Source organism: Martes martes (genome assembly GCF_963455335.1).
Source record: "Martes martes genome assembly, chromosome: 9".
In the NCBI taxonomy this organism is placed as follows: domain Eukaryota; kingdom Metazoa; phylum Chordata; class Mammalia; order Carnivora; family Mustelidae; genus Martes; species Martes martes.
In genome coordinates, this window is record NC_137896.1 from 67713886 (window position 1) to 67725043 (window position 11158).

An 11158-nucleotide genomic window follows, 5' to 3' on the forward strand; every position below is an offset into this window, starting at 1 on the left:
GAGGAACTGAGTCTTGTGTCAAGAGCTGCATGTGTCAGCCACCTTGGAAACAGATCCAATAGTCTGGTCAAGCCTTCAGATGACTGCATCCCTTGCTGACACTAGACAACCTTATGAGACCCTGAGCCAGAGCCATACAGCTAAGCTGCTCCCAAGTTCCCGACCTTCAGAAACTATGAGATAGTAACAGTTTGTTGTTTTCAGCTGCTAAATTTGGGGTAACCTTGGGGAGTATATACAGTAATACATAACCAATATAAAAATGCTTTCTCTCTCTAACCTAAACCCCAGAACCAAAACTCTGTGCTGTTTTGCTGCCCCCAAGAAATGTCCACTCAGAGCTTACTGTGTGGTAGTTAACAGTGCCTATCTCATCAGGTTGGGAGGTTTGAGCATGATAATGTATGTAAACTACTTAGTGTGAGTCTAGCTCATGGTAAGTAGTCAACCAATGCTAGTTACCACTATCCTGCAGAAACACAGGCTTGTGGGTAGTTGCCCCAGATTTTGGAAACTGGGAGGCATAGTGAATGAAGACTTAGAGTCAAGGGGGCAGGGAAGGAAATCCTAAGGCACTTCCTTCCACTCCTAATAGCTCTTAGGGATTAGGCCTCTAGCTGCTGCAGCCAGGGCTCCCTTCCATGAGAGCAGGAGGAATAGGTCAGAGGAGAGACATTCCCTTTGACTGGCCTTTAAATGACTAAAGCAGTATGTAAAAAAATACACTGGGGTGTAAGCTGCATAATTTTTATCTGTTTCAATCACTATCATGTTCCCAGTGCCTATCAGAGCCTGTCACATAGTAGGAACTTCATAAATATTTGTTAACTAAATGAATGAAGATGTAACTCAACATAGGTCAAGAAGAACGGGTACATAGAGATCTATTGTTTACATAAACATATGGACTTATTTCTTAACTTACTCACTTTTGATTCACATTGGTTTTTTACTGATCTCCAATTATCTCAGTAGTCAATAAGTAGTATGTATCCCATCTGAAGACTTGGTCAGGTTTCAAATTCTTCCTGTCCTCAAACTTTGAGCTCCACTCATTTATTAGACAAGTTAGAAAGAATACTATAGCTCTGTGGATTGTGGAAATAGGCAAGCTGGCTGTTTCATATATGTTATACGAGAAAATTCTAGCTTGAATTCATAGGTTAGTAGCAACATATTAGCCCAGAATTAATTGTCCTATACTTCCTTTGAGGGTTGTAAGCTATCAGTTCTTCGAGGGGTAGAAATACTCAACTGGTTGTCTAACTTATGCCCTAGTCCCCAGCCCCCCACCCAAATGATCCACTCTTAGAGAAACTGCTTTGGTAAGACGAGCTGTTTACCTTAACATAAAGGCTCTACAGGGCCACTGCGTTACTGTTTTTCCACTTGTATGAACAAAGAGGAAACCTAAGGAATTTCAGTATTTTCTCTGTCATTTCTGGTATGGAAAAGAGACATGAACTTTATTTGACTAGAATCCTTTAATCCTGGAGGACTGTATCATTTCAAAAGTCTCCTGTGAGGTAAACAAATCTAGACAAGGGGATCCTACAGCATAAAGTTCAGGTCAGAGGACACGTAGGAAACACTTTCCACAGTTTCCCACAAGTTTCACCAATTGTCTGTCCACAGCCAACTTAGTTTGAGCTTCCTCAGAGCTCAAGTTGGGAACAGTACAATCATCTGGAGCCATTCTGTGCCAGATTAACAGCCATCTGCTTCCCACGTGCCCTTTCTACTTGGACAAATAAAAACAATCACCCCACACGAAAACCCGTGAATTCACATTACCTCAAAGACACTCAGCCCCACCTCACAGCATACTACATACTACCTCTGACAGCAATTCTTTGGGTATTAAGAATGGATCACCTAGAACAAACTTTGGAAGTACTTAGAATGTTTGTGCATTTCCACTAGAAAAAGACTCCTTATTCCTTTCTGGGAAACTTTTTTTTTTTTTTTCTCCTTTCTGGGAAACTTTTATCTTCCCATCTGTCTATAATTGGATTACTCAAATGATGTACAAAAAAATGGGTGAACAATTATTTATAAGCCTTTGCTTAAAGCACTAAATTTTGACCAGAGCAATATTATTTTTCAATGACGCATGATTTGTTATAATCCTATTATTTATGTTAGTAGCATGTTTCCTTATCTTCACAGATAATCCGTTCTTTAGATATGAAGGATCTGGGAGTGGTGGATAAAATAAGTGAATTTAATTCATTCATTCAACAAGTATTATTGTACTTACTGCATGTTTTTGGCCTGTTAGCAACCCTGGGTGATTTTTAAAAAATATTTTATTTTTTTATTTGAGAGAGATCGAGAATGAGACAGCACAGGCAGGGGGAGCAGCTGAGGGAGAGGGAGAGGCAGGCTCCTTGCTGAGAAGGGAGCCCAACAGGACCAATTGTATCAATTTGCACTATAATTTTTTTAAGAACAGAGTTTTATCATTTTTATACTATATGTATAATAAATCTGGGGCAGTTTGGTGGAAATGTATTTAGTTTTCCTATCAAAGATTATTTTGTCAAAACAAATGAAATCAGGGAAACACTTACTTTGAGAAATCAGTGTGGTCCCAGGACTATAAAATTTGCCACTTTGACACAATTGATGAAATAAAAAACTGTGGTTAAGAAGTAGCCAAATTCCCAGGCTTGTGGAAGCTTGGGAATTGCTTAGACCAAAAGAGCAGGTGGTGAGAGAGCTCCAGCATCAAAAAGAGAATCACAAAGGCAGAGGTTTACAGCTTTGGCACCCTCCTGCCTTTGATAAATCTCTCTAGAGGGCAAAGGGTACTAAGGTGACTACTGATTTAAAAATAACAATCTCCCCAGAAGAGAGAGAGATGCATATGTACAAACGTACAGATATATAACCATCAGTATACGTCTGGGGGAAGTACTAGGGAGAAGTACAGTAGTCAAAGGGAAACTGTGAATCCCCTTCCACCCCAGGATTTTGAAAGGTTCTCCTTGACTTTTTGAAGAATGTACCTCCCTGAAAGGGAGAGCGATCAGAAAGAATTCATACCTGCTGAACCTGTTTTGTTTTTTCTTTTAATTTGCCTGCTACTAAGCAGCAGAATGGGCTGGGAATTCTTTTTGGACGAAGGGTGGTTTAGCGCCTGCTACTGTGGGAAAGTTAGTCATTTTAGAGTACATAGTTTGGGGGGGAAAGACGAATCCTGGGATTTTTCCCTTATTCCAACTATTAAAATGGAAGTTTCACAAGAGCACATGCTTGCTCATAGCTATATAACTGCAGCGTAGAGTCGGTCTTCAGCAAATACTGTTGACTGAATACATGGAATTATTAAAGGATCAGTCAATGAAATCAGTGAATACTGAGTGTTTGTTTTTAACTTCTTCTTTAAAGATTTTTATTTACTTATTTATTAGAGAGAGAGAGAAAGAGAGAAAGCACAAGCAGGGGGAGGGGCAAGGGAGTCTAACACAGGGCTCCATCCCAGGAACCTGGGATCATGACCCAAGCTCAAGGCAGACACTTAACCAACTGAGCCACCCAGGCACCCCAGTACTGAGTGTTTTCTATATGCAATGAAAAGTGCAAGAAAGCCTAAAACATCACTGCTGCCTTCAGGAAGTACTGTAACCATATAAGGACACAAAGTTAATAAGCATAAAGCAGTTGAAGAGCAATGTACAATACTGGCAATAATAAAGACTAGGTTATGCAGTTCAGTTTAAAAAGCTTTCAAGGGGCTTGAAGAACAGAGAGATGATACTGAGCTGGGCCTTAAATAACTGACAGGATTTAAATAACTGCCTGCTTAACCTTCTTTTCTAAATGGCACCTTGGGGGTTCTGGGCATATCCTCGGAACCTCCTGGACCTGTTCTAAAAATTTAAAAATTTAAGAAAAAGTTAAGTCCATCTGTCAGATCTACCTATAAGGGCAGCAGTGTTTTCATTAACACTGGAAGAAGAAAAGGAAAGAATGATTTTATAAAATAGGTATGGTGACCATATATTTGGGGCTCCAACCCCATATTTGAAATTAAGAATTTATAGAAAAATCCGTGCTCAATAAATACGTGCAGGTTGTCTGATCCAGAGCTCACAGCCCTCTCTTCGCTCATTGCAGGGAATGTGTTATTGCTTACACAGTGGACTCTGGTTCTTTGTTTTAATGAGTACTTCAGGAAAGTTAGCTTTCAGAGAGATCTTGCTGATAACTTAAAGATTGATTTGGGGTGCAAACTGATCTCCACGTAGACTGTGCAGCTTTAAAAAAGATCAGTGGATCAAATGGATAGAAGCCACTTTGTTTAATTTGAAAGAAGTGAAGCTATAAACCTCAACAGACAGTGAGGGATTCTGTAGTTTCTCAGAGAGCTGTTATGATACTACTATACTAAATGCTGCCATTTCTATACCTGGGCTTTCCCAGTTTTGCCATATATATATATATATATATATATATATATTTTTTTTTTTTTTTTTTTTTTGCAGGAATATGCTTGGATGGCAAAACGTTTTTCTTTTCTACTTTGCTGATCTCTCACTTGCTTTTCTTCCTACCCAGCCTGTAAGCCAGGTTGTAGACAGAAATGAGTTTGCCTATTATCCCAAGAACAGGCTTTGCTGAATTTAATGGGAAATGGGGTCACAGTAGCACTTCTGGAAGACACTGACAAGTATCCTGGAATGAAAGCAGCATATGGCATGGAGCTCTTCTAAAGCTCTTTGTTTTGCTCAGCTCTTAAACCAAAACAAAACAAAAACACAAAGAAGACAAACTTTTTTACTGAGAAACAAAACAGGTACAGAAAAACACACAAAACATATAGCTTAATGAGTCATTATAAGGCAAACATCTTTATAAACACTACCCAGGCCAGGAAATATTACTCTGCCAACCCCAGCCCCTACCCAGAAGCCCCTCCCTATACCCATTCCAGTGATAACGCCTATGTTGACAAAAGTAACTGCTATTCTGAAGATTAAAGCAATCCTTGCTTTATGTTTATATTACCCATGTATAATAAGATATCCAAGTGTGCAACCCAGGGATACTGTTTAGTGATCTATTGCAAGTCTCTTATTGCATAGGTTTCTCCTCCAATTCTTTTCTTCACATCTTATCTGTTGAAGAACCCAGACCACTTAATCCATATACTCTCCTACACTCTAATTGGGGGGGGGGGTGGATATAAAACTTTTTATTTTATTTTTTATTTTATTTAGTTTTATTTATTTAATTATACTCCAAATGTTGTTGACTATGCACCCATAGGGCAGTTCAACAAGTTTCTTTGTCCTCTTCATTTCCTGCACATTGGCAGGTGGACCCAGAGGTATGCTCAGGTTCATGTTTGGTTCCTTAAGGAAGACTATGTGGTATGAACTGAATGTTTGTGTCCCCTCTAAATTCATGTTTTGAAATCCTAATCCCCAAAGGTAATGGTATTAATAGGTGAGGCCTCTGGGAGATTATTAGGTCATGAGAGAGGAGCCCTCATGAATGGGATTCATGTTCTTATAAAAGAGATCCCACAGAACCCCCCAGACCCTTCCACCATATGAAGATACAATGATAAGTCTGTGACCCAGACGAGGGCCCTCACCCGACTATGCTGACACCCTGATCTCAGACCTCGAGCCTCCATACCGGTGAGCAATACATTTTTGCTGTTTTAAGCCACCCAGTCTGTGCCATTTTGTTAGAGTAACCTGAATGGAAAGATAGTTTTCTTTCGCTGGAGCCACATGTTGGGTTGCCTCCCTTTTTGCGATGTCAGCATATTGCTAATGCTCAATGCCTATCCATTAATTTGCTAAGAATTGGAAAATGGTGCTACTCTAATTCTATCATTTCTTTTCTTAAAAAAAAATTACTTATTTACTTATTTTGAGAGAGAGAGAGAGAGAAAGAGAGAGAGAGTAGGAGCGGAAGGAGAGGGAGAAGAGGGAGAGAATCTCTAGCAGACTCTGAGCTAAGTATGGAGCCCAATGAGGCGCTCAATCCCATCAACCCAAGATCACAACCTGAACGAAAAACAAGAATTGGGCCCTTAATCAACAGCCATCCAGGCACCCTTCTTTTTTCTTTCTTTCTCTCTTTTTTTTTAAGAAGGCTCCACACCCAATGTGGGGCTTAACCTCATGATTCTGAGAGCAAGTCGCATGCTCTACCAACTGACCCAGCCTGGCACCCCCATCATTTCTTTTTCAGTTATTAGTTGGAATACTTCTATAAAAAGATGCTTTCCCTTGTTTACTATTTAGTAACACAATGGCATTGTTCATATAGGAAATAAATAACTAGTTAATTGTTTTATATTCAGTTCTCATAATGAATTATTTCCCTGTCATCCTCAAAAGGAAACCAATTTATTACATATAAAAATATATAACATATTAATAATATGCAATAATATGCATAGTAATTAATATATGAAATATAAATTATATATATATATATATGTATAAAATCAGCTTTGAAGCTCAAATTGTAATTTTCCCACCTTTTCTTTGGCCAGTGGGAGCCTCTTTAGGTTGTCTCCTTGGCCTTTGGACATGACTCTGATAATCCTTTTTTTTTTTTTTTTTAAGATTTAATTTATTTATTTGAGAGAGAGAGAGAGAAAGAGAGAACCTGAGTGGGGGGGAGGGGCAGAGAGAGAGAGGCAGAAGCAGACTCCTCACTGAGCAGGGAGCCCAACTAGGGCTTCAATCTTAGGACCCTGGACTCACGACCTGAGCCGAAGGCAGACACTTAACTGACTGAACCATCCAGGTGCCTGATCCTGATAATCTTAATAAACTTCCTCACTGTTTAGTATAACAAGGTGTTTAATGTTCATTTTATATATTTACTACCTGTTATTGGTTGAATTATAGTCCCAATGCATACCATGAAGTCTTAACCCCCAGTATCTCAGAATGTGACCTTATTTGGAGAGAGGGTCTTTGCAGAGGTAATTAACTAAACTGAGGTAGTTACAGTGGTCCCTAATCTAACTGATGTCCTCATAAAGAAAAGGGACTACAAAAATACATATAGAAAGAAGACATTGTGAAGAAGCATAAGGCAAAGATGGCCATCTATAAGCTAAGAAAAAAGGCCTGAAATAGAGCCTTCCCTCATGACCCTCAGAAGGAGCCAACCCTGTCAATACCTTGATTTTGGATTTCTAGCCTACAGAACTGTGAGACAATAAATTTCTTCCATTTATGCTATTTTGCTACAGAAGCTCTAGCAAACCAATACACTGCCCCAAACCTGAAATCAGCCATTTCCTCAAGAAGTTCAGATTTCTTTTATTTCCTTTTTAAGATTTTATTTATTTGACAGAGAGAGCTAAAGAGCACAAGCAGGCAGAGCAGTAGAGGGAGAGGGAGAAGCAGGCTCCCCAGGGAGCCTGGGATCCCCTGGGATCATGACCTGAGCTAAAGGCAGTCGATTAACGGAGCCACCCAGGTGCCCCTCAGATTTCTTTTAGAGAGAAATGGCATCATGGTATTTCAAGACCACAAGCTGGCTGCTAAGGATGCTCATGGCCACAGGATTAGTCATTGTTTCTAGGGTTCTTCAGTGGACAGAGATAAGAAAGTTTAAAATGAAAACCTCCTTAACAAATAATCCAGTCAAGAAATGGGCAGAGGACATGAACAGACATTTCTGCAAGGAAGACATCCAGATGGCCAACAGACACATGAAAAAATGCTCCACATCACTCGGCATCAGGGAAATACAAATCAAAACCACAATGAGATACCACCTCACACCAGTCAGAATGCCTAAAATTAACAAGTCAAGAAATGACAGATGCTGGCGAGGATGCGGAGAGAGGGGAACCCTCCTACACTGTTGGTGGGAATGCAAGCTGGTGCAACCACTCTGGAAAACAGTGTGGAGGTTCCTCAAAAAACTGAAAATAGAGCTACCCTACGACCCAGCAATTGCACTCCTGGGTATATATCCTAAAGATACAAACGTGGTGCTCCGAAGGGGCACGTGCACCCGAATGTTTATAGCAGCAATGTCCACAATAGCCAAACTGTGGAAAGCGCCTAGATGTCCATCAACAGATGAATGGATAAAGAAGATGTGGTATATATACACAATGGAATACTATGCAGCCATCAAAAGACATGAAATCTTGCCATTTGCGACGACGTGGATGGAACTAGAGGGTATCATGCTTAGCGAAATAAGTCAATCGGAGAAATATAACTATCATATGATCTCTTTGATATGAGGAAGGGGAGATGCAAGGTGGGGGGGTTTGGGGGGAGGTAGGAAAAGAAAAAATGAAAAGATGGGATTGGGAGGGAGACAAACCATAAAAGACTCAATCTCAAGAAACAGACTGAGGGTTGCGGGGGGGAAGGGGGACGGGAGAGGGTGGTGGGGAAATGGACATTGGGGAGGGTATGGGCTATGATGAGTGCTGTGAAATGTGTAAACCAGATGATTCACAGACCTGTACCCCTGGGGATAAAAATACATTATATGTTTATTAAAATAAAAAATTAAAAAAAAAATATTTTAAAAAAAAAAAAAATGAAAACCTCCTTGGGGCACCTGGGTGCCTCAGTCAGTTAAGCATCTGTGTTCAGCTCAGGTCATGATCCCAGGGTCCTGGGATCAAGCCATGAATCTGGCTCCCGGATCAGTGGGGAGTCTGGTTTTGCCCCCCCTCCCCGCCACTTGTGCTCTCTCTCACTCTCTCTAATAAATACATAAAATCTTTAGAAAAAGAAAAAAAAAAAGAAAACCTCCTTGTAAAAAAGTTTTCATATTAAACAACACACAGATACAGAGAAATATGCATTTTAAAGATTTTTTTTTTAATTTGACACAGAGAGAGAGATCACAAATAGGCAGAGAGGCAGGCAGAGAGAGGGAGGGAAGCAGGCTCCCCGCTGAGCAGAGAGCCTGATGTGGGACTCGATCCCAGGACCCGGAGATCAAGACCTGAGCCGAAGGCAAAGGCTTAACCCACTGAGCCACCCAGGTGCCCCGAAATACTCATTTTAAACATAAAATACCTGAGTTAATATTGATATTTCCAAGTCAAATTCAGGACTACAGGTTTTGTGGTTAAGCCTGCCTGCATTTAGTCTTCCACACAGGAAAATCTGGGTTTTCAAGGGCAGAGGGTGATAGACAATTTGAATATCCCAGAATTGCCATTTACATGATCCCATGTTATATACATCATGGGCACAGAAAAATACAATTACTGAGGAAAGATAGAAGTTTTTCATGTATTCCTCTCCTGTTCTCCTCTCAGTTTGTTTTTTTTCTTCTCTCAGTTTTAATAGTTGTATGGTAACTCCATTGTCAGAGAGCCATTACATACCATACTCTCCCTTTTAGCCCTTTAGTCTGCGTCCTACACGTAATTATTTGTTTAATGCTCATGAGCTGGTCTTGTGTCAATGTCTCTCTAGTTATTTTGGTACTCTAAAGCCTGATCTCTAGTAGATTCCTCAGAGAGAAAAATGAAGGTACTATTCCCTGAATTCCTGCATGTTGATAAACATTTGTTTGTGCTTTTGACACCTGATGGTCAGTTTTGCTAAATATACCCTTGGTTCACATTTGATTTCTTTGAGTGATTAAATATGTTACCCCATTTATGTCTGGCATTAAAGTGTTGACAAGACTGATGATAATATAATTGTGTTTGTCATATAAATCACACATTCCTTTTGCCTAGATGTCTAAAGACTTTTTATCCCTTTTTCTTTAAAGTCCAATAATTTGGGGTGCCTGGGTGGCTCAGTTAAGTGTCTGACTTTTGGTTTTGGCTCAGGTGATCACTTTGGGGTCATGAGATTGAGCTCTGTGTCAGGCTCCACACTCAGCAGGGAGTCTGCTTGGGATTCTCTCTTCCCCTCTCCCTCTGCCCCTCCCCCACTGCTTCTCTCCCCCTCTCTCTCTCTCTCCCTCTCAAATAAATAAGTGAAATCTTAAAAAAAAATAAAAATAAATAAAACCCAATAATTTTACTAAATTATGTCTTGATGTTGGTTGTTCTGAGTGAAGATTCTCAGATACATGGTGTACTCATTCCATACGTAATTTAAATTCTTTTTTCTTTTTGTTTTAGGAAAGTTTTCTTGAATTAATGTTTTTTAGTCTTTGTTTTGTCCCCTCAACTTGATTTCTCTTTCTTGAGGACTTCCTATTATCTATATGTTAGATATTCTTTGCCTTAAATTTGTCACTTTCTCTTGAATTGTGTCTATCTTTGTTAACTTATTTTTCATTTTGAAAATTCTTATTCTTTTCAGCTCTTGCTTAACATACTATTTGTCAGGGCACCTGGCTGGCTCAGTTGGTAGAGCATGTGACTCTTGACCTCAGGATCATGAGTTCAATGCCTACAATGGGCATAGAGCTTACTTAAGAAAAAAAAAAATATTGTTTTTATGTTCTCTAGTGTTCTTTTTATTTAAGACTCCGTTTCTGAAGTGATTTTTCTTTTATTTTTAATTCTCTGAGTTCTAGCATCCCATTTCTGAATTTATAATAAGATCTGATTTATGGTTTTCCTTTTTTTTTTTTTTAAAGATTTTATTTATTTATTTGACAGACATCACAAGTAGGCAGAGAGGCAGGCAGAGAGAGAAGGGAGGAAGCAGGCTCCCTGCTGAGCAGAGAGCCCGATTCGGGGCTCGATCCCAGGACCCTGGGATCATGACCTGAGCCGAAAGCAGCGGCTTTAACCCACTGAGCCACCCAGGCGCCCCTATGGTTTTCCTTTTTATCTCTTGATATCTTTTATATTATTTTTCTTAATATCTTCTAGATTATTTTGAAATTAAAGGTTATAATCTTGACATATGCCATGAACACGTTTCGGATGTGCTTTCACTGTCTGATGCCATTGTGCTCTTTATTCTCTTTCTTTTCATATAGTAAGTGATATGTTGCCCGTTTTAGAAGGTGGCATGGTTCAGGGTAGCTTGGCTAACTTCACAGAGCTCCCTCTTTTATTTCCATTAAGTGTTTAAAAAATAACTCTTTACTTTCTGAGATTTCCTGGCTATGGCTCTTCTCTTTCCTTTGTTTCTATTGTTTTTATCCTGATCAATTTGATTCTGCTCTCAGAAGTCTAGGTCAGGATCTATACTGGAAGGGAACAGACTGGCCAGCTGCATGA